Raw genomic sequence first — 19590 nt, 5'->3', positions numbered from 1 at the left:
CTTTATCCAATGACCCGAGGGACCAGTTGACCTCTGGTATGGTATAGATTTGTTTTATACATTCAGTACCACTAAATATTTTCTCTGCATAAAAAAAATCTGATGTAGTATAGCATGTAGCACCAAAGGAAATTAGGAAAGCTACAATTTTCTGCAGCCTCATGTTTGTAATATAATGTTACCTTTGTGACGACATCTTTGGGTTTCACATCTAGTTCAACTTGTACCCTACATTCTGAAGTAGGATTAGGTGAAAGTGGTGTATAATGAAAATTTTCGCCACAAAAGCCCTTTGCCCTTGTGGTGCATAACTTATTGTTGACGTGTTCCGTCCTGTGTTGCCTCCGAATTGTGCAGGATGACGAAGCTGGTGCAGTCCTAAATTGGTGATCAGTGTTGTAGTACGTTCTTGTACAACTCCAATCAAGACAAGACTCTATTAATTGGTGTTCTAGGTTCAGCTCGACCTGCAGAAGGTTAGTAATTCATGCGTCCTTTAGTAAACTACTTATTGCCAGTTTGTGTTCTTGGATCCTGAGAATACTGGTTGTCTTGTATACATGCATCACAAGAGCTCGATAGTAAATATCCTGCATTGTACGATGCTAGTTGGTTTTGCAATCATCTTTCCTATTGTAATAGTCTGGCCACTTGTCCTCCCTGTGCTTAAGAAAGGGCGCTGTTTCCTTTGATTTGAGCTATCTTTCAAATATGCTACCATTAGTGGTGAGTTTGGCTTACTCTCCTCTCTAATTGTTATATTTGTTTTAACTTAGCTGTTGTAATTGCTTTCTTGAGTTTGTACCCCATTTGTATTTTGATAACGTCCTATTTCTATGTGTATATCTGTTGGTGGCTACAAATTTGAGTTCATATGTCCTTGTTGCCTAGTTTACAAATAATAATCTTGTATGGTTTATAATGTTCATATGCACAACTTGGTAGACGGTTTTAAGAGTACTATCGCCTGTTGTTCATGCATTATGTTTTGTTGAACCTAAACATTATGCTCTATGTTTATGCTGCAGAGAATTCAGGGACGTTTCATCCGTTGGTGCTCAACGCTGCCCACACTGGCAGCGTCGTCGACTTTGTCGTGCTCTCCACCTGCAGCTAGGTAGTACAACCTCCGTTCAAAATGCCGCAAGCGTTTTGGAAAGGCAAGTTCACTTTTCCTTCGCCCAATCCCTTCTTTGTGTAATGCTAGGAACATCTTTTTTCTATTTCCATAGCATCCATGTACATAATACATCGGAATGTCGAACATTGCATCAGATGAACCGTGATCGTGCTAGCTAGGATGATAGAACCGTGATCGTGCAGGAAAGTAGCCAAACCACTCGTGAGAGGTTCAAACGTCCACAATGTTGTGAGCAACTGATCTTGATTTTGGGACGCACCCCACTTGACAGGGGCGAGTTGGTATCTGCAGGGGGACATCAACCTGACCGTACACCCAGTAGTGCAAGTCCTCAAACACCTCAAGCCTTATCCGACGAGCCCATACAACCACATAGTGTTGGTCAGTCCTCCGAGAGAGTCACTAGGGACCATTCCGTTAACAGTCCTCGTAGTAAGAAGAGTAGCAGGACTCCAACCCTTGATGATTGCCTTGATGACTTGAGCGACATTATCAGGGATACTAGGGCGCATAAGGCCCATCAAGCCACTGATGCCGAGGAGATGGCCCAAGTCAATCAGATTCTGAAGCAAGATGGTTACAGCAAAAGTGATGTAGTCTTTGCCCAAGCCCTTAATCTTTGCAACAACAGGCTCCGTTGTCGGGCTTTTCTTGATTTGGAAACAAAAGAGGGCCGGCTGAACTGGGTGAATGTCTCGTGGGACTTCGTTTTCTCCAAGTCCAAGTGATCAGTAGCATACTTCCTCCTGCGGCTTCTTTAGTTGTTTTAGTTTTCCAGCATGAGCATGTTGAGTTGTTTATGTACCTTGTCAGTGTTATGTTCTTTTTCTTCGTTGTAATAAAGACCGTTGTCGAGAACTATGTTCACTTGGATGTGTGGCGTACTATGAGCATTCTAGTTGAAGCGCCATCTACATTCAATTTGATGTCAATTTCTGATCTGAGCATGTTTAGTAAACTTTGGCAGCAGGAGATGGTGGGTCCCATAAATTACATTAATTGACTGGTCGTGCTTTGCAATGATTATCATATCATGCTTTGCAATGGATAATTATTTGTGGCTGCGTAAGTATGGACCTAATGCACTGTCGTATGAGCTGTCGGAGTGGGTGGATCTAAATCGTGGAACACAAATAGCTGCAGTAAGGGGGTTGATATCAACTGTTGTCTGGACTGGAATATGATTGAGGAAAGATGATGTAATGAAGCTACTTGAGTACTTCAATTTAAGTTAGGTATTTACTGAATGCATTATGTGTGACAATTGGTACTGATCGCAGGAGTAGGACGAAGGCGGGTGGTGTATGTGTAGCTGCAGATTGCACGTATGTGTGCAGCTTGGTTAGTGGCTTCATGAAGTCTAGAATTTTTGTATATGTTGCATATATGCCTAATTTGTTAACCCTAGTGTATGTTGTATTCTTTTATTGTATGGATTGGACAAATGGACTATCATTTGTTGGTTGTATGTAAGGACCATTGAAGGTTGATGTACTGTTAGGTATGAACTAGAAGTGGACTGTTTATGAATGGCCATTGTTGTTGGCGCCTTTTTTTGTGTTTGAATTTGAAATGGCTATTTAGCCGATTTGAAATGACTGGGGGCTGGATGGATGCTGAATGCTGCTGCTTGGCTGGCTGGTTCAGCACCAGCTCCAGCCAACCAATTCATGCCTGCTGAACAGGCTGATGATTGGTCGTTCTTGCGACTCACGGGAAAATGTATTGCATACCCTTTCTGAAGCTAATCTCTATAATTTCTTCTGATGCAAGAATGTATTGCATATCCTTAGTTTCTTCTGAAGGTAATTTAGTTAGCACACAGAGCTCCAGGCTAGCTCTCTATTTCTTGGTCCTATTGTTTTCCTTTTGAAATGTACTGCATAATTTCTGAATAAGATAGCAGTCCCATCCCATGATGTATTATTTTCCTACATTGACTGTGGTGGTGTGTGTGTGTGTTGGGGGGGGTGGGGGTGGGGGTGGGGTGGGGGGGGGGTCAACAGCATATATAATATTGTTGTCGTTCGGCAGACAACTATTTTAAGCTGAACTTGGTGTGCACTGACAAGTTCAGTTTAATTTCAGGCAGCATCACAAAGCTGAACTTGGTCTGCATCAACAGCATATATAATATCGTCGTCGTCCGGCAAGCTATTTTAAGCTGAACTTGGTGTGGACTGACACTGACAGGTTCAGTTTAATTTCAGCTTACAAGACATTTCAGTTCACTAGTATATCCACTAGTACACATTCCTCCCTCTAGTCCAGTTTATAAGACAATTCAGGTAGGTCAAACGTCAAACTTTATAATTGTGACCAACTATTGTAATACAAACTTGATACGGTTAGATTTGTAATTAAATCTAATATCAAATAATCAAAAGTTTAAATAAATAATCAAAGTAATTTAGGAGACATGACATGTCACAAATATGCCTTATAAACTAGACCGGATGGAGTATATATCTAGAAAGACCTGCAAGCCGAGCAACATCAGTGCTCAAATGTTCAATGCAGAAAAAACTAGGACTATGGCTAGGCTTACAATTTGCACTGGATTATAGTACATTTAACTTGTTTGAACACGAGAACATGGCATGCCAAGTCAAGAAAATACACTATACAGCGACTCTAAATCGGTCGCTATAAGCCGTTATAGCGACCGATCATCGGTCGCTATAACTTTATAGCTACCGATGTATAAGTCGCTGTAAGTGGCGTCGCTATAAGTCTATAGCGACCGACAGGATTTATAGCGACCGATAGTTTGACGCAAATATTTATACCGACCGATGATCTGTCACAAGTTTTAGCGACCAATGGTTCGAGGATATCAAACTTTTTAGCAACCAATAATCAGTAGCTATGAACTGACACAATTATATATAATATTAATTTCATATTATCTAGATTTCAAACCTAATAAACATCCATAACATATCACATTATTCATCAACCACATACACATGTAATCCATAGCTGCCCACAACACTAACCACATTATATTAGATAAAGGTATCTCTCAAGTCTTCATTGAAGCCAACATTTAGCAATACATCAAGTTCTATCATCTTGATCCATGACAGGTCATCATTACAAAAGGAAAAGCACACATACAACCTAGCTAGGTCAAATGGCAGGCACAAGTCATATGTTTGCTTGCACAATCTAACTAGATTCACTACAAAATGCCTCATCTCCATCTTATCAAAAGCAAAATGTCATATGTTGGCTTCCTGGTGACATTATCCAGCATCGTGTACACCTCCAAGGCCTCCCTCCACCTGAACACAACAACACAGTACACACATGAAGTTAATGATGAGACCTACATAGGTAAAAAAATACAAATAAAGATGACCTCACAATCTATATTCATATTCAGAGATGACTAGCTTGCATGCACAGATCAGAAAAACTAAGCACTTTGTCCCTAACCGAACACTGAAGGGAATGGAAAATGATACCCCAGCCAACCAAACAAAGTGTTTTTCATTACACTGTAGCCAACCAAACAAAGATGTCAAAGCTACAGACGTGCTGCACAGTCACCTGCTAGATATGTTCATGGCCTCTAGCAATCCACCCAATACTAGCAATGTCAGGCCTCAGCAAGGTAGTAAGATGTCAAAGCCTCCATGGTATCAGTTTATTGATTTGGCTAGATCATGGTCTGAAAAGACACTTTTGACTGATGGATTTCTGCTTGAGTCCTCACCCTGGCACAATCTCAATCTGGGTTTTAATCCATCTCATTCACCTCACAAGCTGCAGTGGTTTCAGTTTCTTCAAAGTGCTGCACATACTGACGAGGGCAACAGAAAAGAAGCTGTTGATCCATGTTTTATCCATGTTCAACCTTCACGCAAGACATCAACCAGATTTCAATATGAAAGAAAAAACATATCATAAGCACTGAAATAGTCGCATACTTCCACAACATGAAAAAAAGAGATCAACAGCTAGGGAAAAAGAAACCTACCGATACAAACAATTAGAGCTGCTGCCAAGAGCACGTTCAAATGCCTTCCCAAGGTGTCCAACTACACGTGGAGCAGCTACAATTACAATATGGTGAGGTCAGACTTGGTTGGTATATACCAACAAGTTCAGAGAAAATTGGTACATGACATAGTATATAAGTCTCTAGACTGCAGTCTCTTTGAGTCTCCCAACTTCAATTTATAAGTCACTCTTTATCAATTAGAGGCTAGATGAATCATTTAGTTCCTGATTGCCTACAGAGATGGGCTTTACTCCTGGTGGGGAACCCCCTCTAGTCCCGGTTCCCCACCCGGGAGCAAGCATCCGGGACTAAAGGGGGGGTCCTTTAGTTCCGGGTCAGGAACCGGGACTAAAGGTCCTCCCAGCTTTAAAAAAAATAATGCCTCCCACCGCTGCGTCCCGTGAGATTCGAACCCAAGACCTCATGCATTGCCTTGCACGTACCTTACCACCCCACCTACACAACACATCTAACAATGGATGGGATGCTTCCCTTTTGAACTAACCCATCGGGGGACCTTTAGTCCCGGTTGGTGTTACCAACCGGGACTAAAGGGTCCTTTAGTCCGGGTTGGTGTTACCAACCGTGTTACCAACCGGGACTAAAGGTTGGAGGACTTTTAGTCCCGGTTGGTGGCTCCAACTGGGAGTAAAGGTCCACCTTTAGTCCCGGTTGGTGTCTCCAACCGGGATTAAAGGTCCCCTGCCACTGTGCCGAGCGGAGTAGCCGTTGGGCAGGGACCTTTAGTCCCGGTTGGAGACACAAACCGGGACTAAAGGTCTCTCTAGTCCCGGGCGCAAAAAAATGTCGGGACTAGAGCCCATTTTGGCCTCGGATGAAAGGTCTGTTCTCTACTAGTGCTGAGCTCAGTTTATTACTTCAAACAAGTATGTATCTCTTCCAACTAAGAATTGCATAAATGGCTGGTGGCTATGCTACAGTGAATGGGTTTATGCTAACAGTTCTATCCACACACCTATAAGCATTTGCAACTAGAAGCTTTCATCTGCATAAAACATGGGACCCGAGTCTGAATTTGAGTAGGTAGAATCATTCTTCGCTAATACTTATTGTTTCAGGGTGCACAGTCATCATCTCTTGGAATGGTAGCTCATATTGATGTGTGGGTGAGAGGAACAGATTAATGTTTGGTTGCTTGGCCTCAGTTTCCTTTAAACAAGCTTGTGTATAATAGTATTATAATTTTTATTCTTTTTTGGTTTAGCTGGTATGATTAATTGATAAGAAACAAAATCCAAAATTGTTTATTTCTGTAAGGACAAGCATCATGCTTTCTTCATCAAGCAAATAGGTGAAAATTAAACACGTTCTAATTAGCAAGATACTAGCCTTGATGCATTCGAAATAATAAGTCGACCATGCATGGGGATAAATTGCATACTTCCATTCAAGCCACACAAAAATCACTGACCATGCTTTTTTTTACATAGTATATATGTGCAATCAAATGGAGGCGACATTGTTCACACAGGGTTCCATCTAGTCTAAAAAAACAAGTAACGCCTCCATGCTAACCTATTGTGCGTGCATCCAAGGAAGCCTGGGAAAGGGACCAATGCCGAGAGGGGATAGGAGGGGAAGGGAGCAGCGAACAGGATGGATGGGAACCAGTACCTGCTCGGGGATGCTCAGAGGGGACGGTGACTGCGACGACTGGCTGGGTGGGGACGACGGTTGCGGCGGCTCGGGTGAGTACGGCGATACCGGCGAGCACGCAGCGGGGACGGCGGCCTGGATGACTGTCGCGATGGCTTGACGGCCACCGCGACGGCGGGGACGGCAGCTGCCACGGTGGGGACGGCAAGCTCGCGGGCAGTGCCGGTGAAGAGGTGAGATGCGGGCGGCATGGACGGAGCTCGCGGGCGCCGGCAGGGACGGCAGCGGTGGCGGCAGCCCAGACGAGATGCATGCTGCTGTGCGAGACGATGTGTGCGGCTGACGGCTGCTGGGTGAGATGCGGCTGCTGGGTGGGTAATAGTGCTGGAGATAGGGTTTTGGATGGCACTGACTGGTGGGCCGTGCTAATTTTAGTGCGCGCGAGTGGGCTGGGCTGAGCGCGCCAAAAAATGAAAATGGGCTATAGCCACCAATCGTTTGACTCTAGCATTTGTTTTGAGCGACCGATTGTTTGACGTCACAGGCTAAATATATGTAGCGACCTATGTTCCGTCGATACATGTAAAAATAGCGACCGATGATTTGTTACAAATTTATAGCGACAACTGGTTGGATGTTAATATTATGTTTTAGCTACTGTTGTCTGACGCTATAGATTGGTTGTGGTATAGTGATATTACATCAAAATGGCTTAGCTAAAACTCCAGGAAAACCAAAGATGCTCACAGCCCAACATCATAAACCAAACTAGGAAACACCCAAAGGTTATCTGGTCGACCGGGATTGCCATAGGGATAAGCATCAGGATACACAACGGGCCTCCAATTTCTACTAGACACTGCCTGACCAAGCTCGACCACAGTCCAAGGTTTATCATTCTTTTCCAAGGTTTATCATTCTTCTTAGACTGGGTGGCAACATAGATACAATTACTCTTTCCTCTCCATCTTTCAGGGTCAGTGCAGCAAAATGCCGGGTTCCTTTGATCAAAGCTTACAAAGATGGCATGGTTTCCCAAATTCTCCACCTTCACCCACTTAGGTGGTACGATGGAGAAATCAAGCCTGAAAACTCTAAAGAAGACAATAGGCCTATCAGTGCTCATTGAGAGGTCAACCATGAGAAACATGTCACCACATACCACCAGCCAATACATCACAGCGCGGCCCACAACACTATCTTCTCTCCAGTACTCTGTCCAGTCAATATCTACTTCATGTATGCTTAGTTGAGGTGCCAAGCGAATGGTGTGGAGCCCATCCAAGTGATCCCTGGCAAACATCTCACCTTTAAAAAAACACGATTCGAAAGATGCTTGGGATATCCAGAGGATGCTCCAACCAAGAGTTAGACCCAACTTGCCACTGGAAAATGGATGACCCTGAGCAAAGGAAGAGATGCGAGTTGGGTGACTTGAGGGAACCATCAAGGATTCCATAGTAGATCTCATGCTTGCCTGTCGATTTCAATTTGGGAGGCCTCACGGTAGTAAAACCAAAAACATCTACAAGGAGGCACTGATTCGAGTTGGAGAATGTAAGATTACCATATGAGCAACCCAAATAGTGCATGCGGTTTGGATGGTTGTGTGGTGGCGACAAGCGACAGGAGGAGGATCACTTTACAGGATCGGTGAGCTGCCACTCACAATTGTATAGAAGACTGTACTTGATGCGGCTGTGGCCGCGATGAGGATAATGGATGTGAGATTGCAGGCAGAGAGGTGGGACATTGCAGCTCAATGTAGATGGGAAGGATGTGAATGCAGCGCTCCAAGAGCTGCAGGTTGCAGCAAAAGCAATGATGTCATTGGATGAGATAAGGAGAGAAATAATTTGGTGAAGCAGACTGTCCAGGAGATCTGCCCAAACATTGGGGCTGGATACGACAGAGGATGTACAGCTCTGACTCGAGGCATGGCAGGGCTTCTTAGATGGCCTTTTTGCAACATCATTTTTCCTGTCAAACACAAGGAATTCAATACATGTTGATCAGAAGAAAGAAAGCAGAGAGCACTGTGATAAACTGTTAGAAATGTAACAAGATCTTTGTATACACTAAGGAAAACAATGATTTCCTTCCATTTTGTTGAACTACCAGCATAATAGGACGCATATCAACACACTAAACTTAAATTAGTAATATTTTTAGAATCACAACAAAGGGGTATTTAAATTTGCTTCATATGTAAGTCCTCAAGATGAATAGCATGAAGCAACAGAACATAAAAGGTTTTCATAACACACCAAGTGCAGGATTCAGAGCAAGCCCAATGACAATGTAGTGCAGAAATTAATCGATCTCCCACTATTCGGTAGATCCCAAAATACCATAACAAACAACTACATATAGCAACCTGCAGTGCCAAAATTAACCCCATATGTCCTATGTGCGATGTATCAGAGGTTTAACATCTGCACTCTATTACTAGACCGAGAGCACAATGGCAGGCTCGACTTTTTTTCTCTGACAGGTTATAATCTTGAGTTTAGCGATGACCATGTCCTAACTAACAGCAGATCACTACTAGTACTCGCGAGACCAGCAAGGATCACTCCAGGTGGTATTTGATCGAGGAGCAGCTACAACTGAAACGCTCTGCACTCCATGTGGTATTTGATGTTGGAACCGGTGGTGACCACCAAGTTCACGATCTTGGAGCTGGCTTGCAGCTGGCCCGGCTCGTTACCACGAGTCTGCGCTCCCACAGGTCCCAGGTCCACCAGAGCTGACAACATATAAGGCCTTTGGGCCTTGCTCAACCCAAAAGACTAGCCTGATAGGTGAGGGTTCTCCCGCCTTATATGTTGTGCTCCCCCACCATCGCTACACGATGTGGGACTAAACCCCAACAATCTCCCCCTTAGTCACACATCGGGGTGCCCCCGCCATATGTGACGCTCGAGATTTTTTTATCGGGTTTAGCTTTTCTGACCATGGGCTCACGATACCAATTGTTGGGGTTTAGTCCCACATCGTGTAGCGATGGTGGGGGAGCACAACATATAAGGCGGAAGAAGCCCCCACCTATAAGGCTAGTCTTTTGGGTTGAGAAGGCCCAAAGGCCTTATATGTTGTCAGCTCCGGTGGACCTGTGACCTGTGGGAGCGCAGGCTCGTGGTAACGAGCCGGGCCGGCTGTAAGCCAGCTTCAAGATCGAGAACTCGGTGGTCACCACCGGTTCCAACAATTTAGAGCCCATGGTCAGAAAAGCTAAACCCAATAAAAAATCTCGAGCGTCACACATATGGCGGGGGCACCCCGATGTGTAACTAAGAGGGAGATTGTTGGGGTTTAGTCCCACATCGTGTAGCGATGGTGGGGGAGCACAACATATAAGGCGGAAGAAGCCTCCATCTATAAGGCTAGTCTTTTGGGTTGAGAAGGCCCAAAGGCCTTATATGTTGTCAGCTCCGGTGGACCTGTGACCTGTGGGAGCGCAGGCTCGTAACGAGCGGGGCCGGCTCTAAGCCAGCTCTAAGATCATGAACTCGGTGGTCACCACCGGTTCGCTGTTCTATGGTCCCTTTCAATAGTCTCTCACCTATGTGTAACTCGCCAACCGCCACACATGCCACAACAGCTCTGGCAACTTCATGTGGAAACATACATCCGGAAGCCTTGCATTCCTACCATGTGTATAATCATGACCAAGACTGGATCGCAGGAAGTAGTTTATGCTTGTTTTACACTCCATTTTTGTCCTAACTAATGGCAGCAAACTAGCAAAGCATGCGTCCACCCTCCGACGAATGGCTGGTAGTAGTACCAAATAACAAATATATATGCAGACTGGACGGCTGGCAAGAATGGATGGCCCTGTAATCCGTGGTAGAGTGAGTAACCAATATATAAAGAAGCATGGCACCCTCGGTGTGCCGCATGGTACCCAAGTTATTATTTTTATTATTGCTTACTTGGGTGGGTGGTGATGTGGTGTATATAATGTGATAACTTGTGAGTTGTTTTCCTTTCGTCATGGATATGTATTATCCTAGCTTCTCGTGTCATGGAACTACTGCTGTGTAGCCGAAAATCCATCATCAAGAACGAGAACATGAAGACGTAAATAGATCGGACAACATGCAGCAACATGCAAGCCGATCGGAACTTGGCTTCTTGCATGTACATGTATCTGCATGCATGCGTCGCTCAGGTACAGGAAGATGCATGCATTACGTCAAGATCCAACACTGTGCCGACGTACGGGAAGGAGTACAAATCCATCTATAGCAGCGGCAACAACTCTCGAAGATCAAGACCTCGACGTCATCATGGCTCCGACGCAATCAACAGAGGGGGGCTACGAATCGATCTACAGAGGATATAGCTATGCACGGCGACAACCTGGAAGACTGCTCGGCAACTGCTCGGTTTGATCAAGAACCTACCGGGAAGCAGTTCCGACCAAGCAGACCACGTCGACCACGTCCCGAGCGGCTCCGCCGAGCTCCGACCACATCGACCGCGACCACATCGACCACGTCCCGAGCAGCTCCACCGAGCTCCGACCACGTCGACCACGACCACGTCCCAAGTGGCTCCGCCGAGCTCCGACCACATCGACCACCAGACCACGTCGCAATGATGATCGCCGCGAAGAATGACGCTATGACAACTGCGACCACCGTCACAAGAGGCCGAAAAGCACGAGGACCGGACAACTTTATCGCCATCGACCAGATTTCTATCCAAAGATAAGTACACTTCTAATATTTATATTTAATATAATTTTTCATTACGACGTTTCTCCACAAACGTCCTCGTCATGATTATTCTTCAAACAACGTTTGTCCATGTATACAATCTTAAATATAACATACAGCTATACTTAATGCAAATCCTCGACCAGTCATGTTGATGCTCGATGCCCTCCAGGGACGGCCCTGTCTCCGGCTCCTCCCTACACGTGCACGAGTGTCCGCCCTCTGCGTTATGGGTGGTCGGCAGTGGCTCCTTAGCGACGCTTTGTTCTTCCTACACGTGCACGGGCTCCGCGCCCCGCGTTATGGTTAACGGGCTAGCTAGGGCTGGAGACTCAGCTACATACTAACTAGTTGGGTAGTTTATATTAAGTATAAACACAAACTTCACATTAACACTGATGTTTACAAAGCACCAACTGCTTTATCACATCATGCTCATTTGCAAATGACTGCTGAGTGTCATACGCTATTTCTTCACCGCTGATTTTTTTCTCCATAATTTATTATTTTATACATCATGTACTACCATTCTACATATTTATATTGCAGGAATTTCGAGCTATGCTCGGGGACTTCGTTGCTCGCTTCTCGGCCTACGCTCGGGGACTGCCTCGATCACTCTCCGACCAAGGCTCAGGGACTTCGTCGCTCGCTCCTCGACCTGTGCTCGGGGACTACATCGATCACTCTCCGACCACGGTTCAGGGACTTCGTCGCTCGCTCCTCGACCTGTGCTCGGGGAATGCCTCGACCACTCTCCGACCACGGCTCGGGGACTTTGCGTCTCGACTACATGTGACTGGCAACTCGCATACAGTTGGGATATTTTTTTCTCACTTAGACCTTGCTACAAGGCTCATACCTCGCCTTCCAGCAAGCTCGAGGACTACATCGGTACGATGCACCTGCCGGTGCATCTCGTATCGCCTGTACGACGATTGGATTCTCAACTTAATTGGGAATTCTTTTTAGACCCTGGCACCACGTGCCTACGTCACCTACTACTAGGCTCGAGGACTAAGTGGGCACACTTCACCTTGCGGTGAATGTGTTTGTTTTTCGACTCCTACGCCTCCGATGATCAAAGACGCTACACTTCAAGACGCACTTACATTTCTTTTCAGAAATACAAGTGGGCACACTTCCTAGGACGGAAATCTTTTTCTTTCTTCTTAAGAGCACCATACATTCTTCGGACAACCTATTTCTCCGGCCACAACGGTGGTCGGAGATGTCAAGAACTCAAGCCTCACTGTTCGGAGAAGGTTAAAATGGCGTGTCGCATCAGAATACATGGCGCTCGGGGACTAGCTGTGGGGGATATACCCCCGGGTACCACAAGATGGTACATGGGCCGCACCATCCGAGGTGGCCCGGCCCGTGAGATCAAGGCGTACACGGCAAGATTACAAGTTGTACTAGATATTATAATAGTACCAAATAGGATACTTTACTTATAACCCTCCTCCTCCAGACTATATAAGGAGAGGCAGGGGTCCCCCTTAGGGAGGACAATCTATCTACGTCTCAATACAATACACCAAAGACACAGGACGTAGGGTATTACGTCGATCAGACGGCCCGAACCTGTCTAAATCGCTGTCTCTGCGCCTTGTGTCACCATCTCATTCCTGATTACACGCACCGTCTACCGACAATCTACCATCATGGGCATACCCCTAGATGGACTGCCGACCATATTTCATCGACACTAGTGAAGCCAAAAAGAAAGAAGAGGAAGGAAACATCAAATGGTAGCATTGATCCCGAAGCAACAGAACATTAAGGACATGGTAATCAAAGATGATCAACAGATGGAAATCAAAATTTATCAATCAGAAGGAGGGATGCAATCAATTTTAGTGGCCAATTAATTTATGTAATTTGTTTAATGAATAGGATGTTACAATCTTAAATTAAATTATGCCTAGAACTACAATTGCATATGCTGAGAACTGAAATTGCAGTGCCCAATTGCTATAATTTACATTGTTGGTAATTGCAGTTGTGTAATCGAATGTTTTATTTGTCTGGTTTTCATGAACAACAGATATTATTAGTAACAGAGCACTTGTTACCCTATTCACTGTGACCAAGTGAGTATTCTGTATGTGAGAAAATTCTCTATCAAACAAAAAATAGCCATCACTAGTACTATTATAGCTATTGTTAGTACGCCATTTGTGTGGATGCCATGGTGTTGTGTGCTAGCACAAATCATAATAAAAATACAAGGACACGGTGAGCTGCTGCTCAAACATACAGAAATCACAACTGAACATTAAAAGTTTTTTCGAGCCTCTGCTTGGTATACTTACACATATGAGAGCGAATGCACCACCTCCTGCAGGTCATCAAGGTTGAAGCCTATGTTATCATGCAGGATGGGATAGGTCATCATGGTTGTTGTGGTTGGCCTTGAAGTCACCTGGCAAAAAAAAACATGCACTTAGATCATCAAATCAGCTAGAATGGCTGTAAATATTTACACAGGAAAGATAGACTGCAAAAAAGCAAAAATACCAGCCACTAAAATCATCTAGCAGAAAAAATGAGGCAAATGGTTCAACACCAGCTTATTGCATACACTCAAAACTACAATTGCGCTGCTAGATACTTGCAATTTACATTATTGCTGACTACAATTATGTAACTGAATCTTGTGTTCATGAACACAAAAGATTAATAGGATCAAAAGCAATACAACTACCATTCATGCGGCTGGTGGTTTTGCAGCTTTCTAAGGACAAGGACAAAATAAGGTGCGTAGAAGAAATCACAAGCGACAAATATATGGAGTGTGCTAGCACAAATATATGCTGCTCCTATGTTCCATTAATTTGAGCAGCAGTCAAAAAACAAAAGACTGAATGGGCTATATATTGGTGTGGGCTGGCATAAGAAATATTGTATAATCAGTTAGAATGGCTGTAAATATTTATATAGGAGAGACAGACTGCAAAAAAAGCAAAACCACCAGCCACTAATTTGGATTGACTGGTCAGTCATATATCTCTACTTTTTCAGTGAGCTTGAAAAACAATTATTAGGCACAGACTGGATGACTAGGCAAATCTTGCAGTACTGACCTCTCTACGAATTATTTCAGGGCATCAGCTTCCTTGATCTCGTTCCCACCATCGTCCTAACGGTGAAAGAAAGAACCAAGGTCAAATGACAACCGATACTACTGATGATGGGCAAAGAGAGCCAAACATCACATGCTGTCACATGGTAAAGAAGAGACTCACATTGGTGTCGGAAGTCCATAGGGTCAAGTTGTCACGTAGAGGCTACATGATCAAAGTGTTGTCCTTGTAGGACTCCTCTATGAGGCTGTCTATCTCCGAGATTGCATCATCAAAAGCCTACAACAAACATTAAGAGATAATGTTTCAACGAATACGCATGCAAAACACAAACGTGCATTGCATGGACAAAAACATTAATCCCCCAATAGTGCCAGCAACATGTAAGTTGCAAGCTAGCGGTGATGGTCATCAATCAAGTTTTCTTGCAATCCTAATTTAAAACTGAGTTATTACAATTTATGAACAATGGCATCATATATCATCAGCTACAAATGAATTATTTCCTCTACACCTTCTTTTATTGGACAAAACAAACCCTACATAAGCAAATGGTTGTCATAAGCAGTTATCTGTGCACTCAGCCAGTTGTCTAGCTACACTATTTAGGACACATCATGTCTAAAAAAGAAAAAAATTACAAAGGGAGATGGGAGGAGAAGAAGCAAACCTGTTTTGCAAGGTTGGAAGCATGATAAGGAGAGTTGAGGATCTCATAGTAGAACACTGAGAAGTTGAGAGCAAGCCCAAGCCTGATGGGGTGTGTTGGAGCCAGATCAGCAAGGCCTACAAACCAAAAACCAACAACAATGACTATAAGGCAGGAGAAGCTGAGTTTGTGGGGTCAGTGTTGACACAAATCACAATAAACAGATTTCAAGATGTGTTAGCACAAATCACAACAAACAATTTTTTCTATCAAAGGACAAGGACAAATAAGAGGTGTGGGGTTGCACAAATCACAATTAACATATTTTAATATGTGTTAGCACAAATCAAAGGAGACAATTTTTTTTCTATGAAACGACAAGGACAAATAAGAGGTTTGTGTTGACATAAATCACAATTAACAAAGTTCAAGATATGTTAGAACAAATCACAAGAGACAATTTTTTTTCTATGGAAGGACAAGGACAAATAAGAGGTGTGTGTTGGCACAAATCACAACTTACAAAGTTGAAGATGTGTTAGCAGAAAACACAAGAGACAATTTTTTCTATGAAAGGACAAGGACAAAAACTTGGTGTGGGCAGGCACAAATCAAAATAGATTGAGATCATTGACACATTCATACGAACAATTGACTTTGACTACCTCAGCTGAATAATTTTAGAACTTTATAAACATTGTTGTGCACATAAAAGTGCTCTAAACCACAACTAATTCAGCAGACTACTCCCCTCTAGATGAAAACTTCTAGAGGGGAGTAGTATCCTACCATCAACTTCTGTGAGACTTCTAGCAATTGTAATCTCGCATGACTTCAGCATGGGCTCTGCATCATAGTTGCTTCTTTGCAGTACCTACCCAATTTGACATGAAACAAAAAGTTTAAGAAAACCACACCTACCAATAAGGCAATAACCCAACTTTCTAGGTTCAATTGTTATCGTTATATATAATAATAAAAAGAAAAAAATTGGAAAGTGATGACCTCTGAAGCGTGCTCAAAGCTTTAGTGTATCTTTGTAAAGGCAGAAGTCTGCATAACTGGTAAACACCCAGGGTATATAACAGACCAATATTGAGTGAAAGTCCACTCTGGGTTGCACGAAAACTAGAATGAAACCCTCTATAGCCTACTACACCACCACCCAGGTCAACAAAGTTGGAAGGATTATTGTGGAAGAATGATTGCCTTACTAATAGGCAATCCCTGCATGCAAAAGGGACAATAGTTGAAATGTCATCAACAACAACAGTGAACTCGTTTTTAACCTGAGGAAGAGCACCAATTGTGAATAGGCTCTTCTCACCATCATATGCAAAATCTTTATTTGCAAGTTCAGCAGCATTAGTTTGCTGTAGTTTTTCAATCACTTTTCTTCCTGACCCTTTGCGATCAACCGGTGTATCATCTTGATACTTTAAATTGACCTGCAACCAGTACAAGAACAAGGATTAGAGACGCACATAATAATGATAGAAGTAATCTATAGCATTCATGAGAGAAACTTTGAAGTGATTTGTTATCAGTTTTATCTGCTGCCCCTTTCTGCCAAAGCCATTCCTCTAGACCAGACTCCTAAGTTTCAATGGCGCCTTTGTTTCATCAGCTTTAAGTGGCTCAACACCAGCAACCAAAGGAGGTGCTGGAGGCAAGTCATCAGCCTCTCCATTGTGAGACTCCATTTAGTGAGCCTTGCTGCATGAGTGGATACCCAAAGCAACCCAGTGAGACATATACATAGGCATTAGTTGTATGATTCAAGCAAGAAGCAATGCAACTGAAGTAGCAGAAGGACAAGTATACAGGTAAATCACCCTTCCAACAGAGATAAAACATCTAATTTCAACACAGTACAACAAGCAGAAGCAACAAAAACTAGGAATTCAAGTTGGCATTTACTTTGCTAAAGATTTTCCTGTGCAGCAGAAAAGAAACATGAACTATAATTACAAATGAATCCCTACAACTGCAATTGGTTCCTAAACACTCACAGATAGGCCCCTAGGTTTAGTAATTGGGCCTCATTACATAGTAATGGGGGTCCCTAACTTATGCCACACCCCCAACAATACACATACACATTCTCTAAAGTCATATCAACTGCTAATTATTTACATTGTGCAAACAGTATACATTTCAGTAAACCACGATGTCTACTCCCAAGTCCAATCACTGCCAAATATGCAACACAAATGTAACATCGGGATAATTTATTATTTTGCAGCCCACACTAACAGCAATAGAAGATATTCTACTTATATCAATAATCTAACTGTAGTTCAGAAAACTTCAACAAGACAGTGCACTAGAACCTATCTTTAGACTCACAATTTTTTTCTTTCTCGAACTACGCAGGAGAGTTGCGCGTCATTTCATTAAGAAAGAAGTGAACAAATACAAAAGATTAGGAGAGACCCCCAATCCTTGCACACCAACACACCCATCAAAACAGAAAAAGTGCAGAGATCACTTTAGAAAAGGAAGATAAGAGGTGGACAAATAAAGAAAAATAAATTATCTAGGTGATGATGGATGATACCTGACAGTTGCCAACTCCTTGCACCTTGTGTTCAACCAGCTCATACAGCTTCAACTAGAAAGATGACAAATGAAAATTCGCTGACCGTACTGGACTCAACTATGTTAAGACCAATACACATATATTGAAAATTACAATTCTGCATAGAGAGAAATAATCATTGTACTTTATATAGATTAAAACATGGCATATGGATGATAAGAACAGACTGATATTGAGTGCAAGTCCATTGTGGGTTGCACAAAAGCTAGAAAAGAAACCCTCTACAGCCCACTACACCACCACCCAGGTCAACAAAGGTGGGAGGATTGCTAACAGACCTGAAGATGATGACTTGGTCAGGCTTTCTTTTCCCAGAACTAGTGTAGAAGTCAATCAGACAATCCCTGAGACAACATCAAATTCCAACAGGTAATGGGACAAAGCATGTGTCATTAGAACATAGAGGACATTCAACAAAGTATTTTACAGATTGAGCATCAGAACCCAACTCATCATCATCCATGGCTATATAACAAAAAAAAAGTTTAATCAACAACTGTTTTATTAAAAAATATGCATGCCTATCATTCAGAATCTCAGAGGCTATGAATGTAGCTGACATGAGAATAACAGTAGCTTATCATGAAGTATGGATGCACATCAAGTATGAGATACAGAAACCAGTTACTAGGATAACGTATACAAGAGAGGCACAAATGAGAAAACAGAAAGCTCCAGAGTTGACTACAATGTTTACAGGGACACATAATTAAGACAACTCTTGTGTAATGCATTCTTTTTTGGAACAAAGAACAACCCTGATACATGGTTTAGCAAACCCTAGTACTAAGGATACATGGCTTAGCTCAGCCCAACTACTCTACATGGCTGATGTAAGCCACTACAAACATGGCCTATGGCCATAGTGCTACAGCAGCAAGAGCTGACCACAATGCCAACCATACGAACTCTGAAGATGAATAGTACTAGTGAGTACTAATAGTACTAGTGAGTACTACTCGTGATAGTAAAGCGACATAGCTGACACACCATGCAGTTTGCTTGTTTGATGCAGAAATATAGTATTATATGCAACTGATATGTTAACTTACTTGTACAGTAAAGATGAATATTTCTTCCTAGAGAAGGGATCATGTACTGATCTATATGATTACTAATATGATAAAGGCAAAATAAACAGACTCAAGCTTTGATGACAATTCCCCCTTTTTTTTGAGGATTCCCCAGATTATTAATAAGACACAATGATGTAGAATATAAAGAAATCAGGATATTATTAACAGACTCAAACACTTACATCCAACATGCCTACGGAATTGGCAATACAAATCTTAGGCAGCTCTAGAGAGAACAATCAAATGAAATCAGGATGGCAAATTCAATGGAAACAGTAAGGCTATTTAGTTAGCCCAGATTCCACTCTACATATTTCTTTGAACAATAAGGACAAATTGGGTTAAGAAATAACTGGACCTATTGGATCATGGGAAATAATCTAAGACTTTTCAAGAAGAGAGCCTATACTTGTGCAAGGAGCAAAAATGGATAGAGAGCAGTGAACTGCAGCCTCAGACTACATGGTTCTTGCTCTTCCTAAGTACCTTAATATGAAGGGCAGTGTTTCTTGGTAATTATTATCCATGGTCTTAATATGAAGGGCAGTGTTTCTAGGTAATTATTATCCATGGTCTTAATATGAAGGGTAGTGTTTCTGCCATTTTCTGTCAAAATCCAAAAAGATATGGTACATATATCTTCAGACTAACAAAGTCAGTCACAACACAATACATGGCAC

Source organism: Miscanthus floridulus, chromosome 19 (assembly GCF_019320115.1).
Source record: "Miscanthus floridulus cultivar M001 chromosome 19, ASM1932011v1, whole genome shotgun sequence".
Taxonomy (NCBI): domain Eukaryota; kingdom Viridiplantae; phylum Streptophyta; class Magnoliopsida; order Poales; family Poaceae; genus Miscanthus; species Miscanthus floridulus.
Note: the sequence above shows the minus strand (reverse complement) of the source record.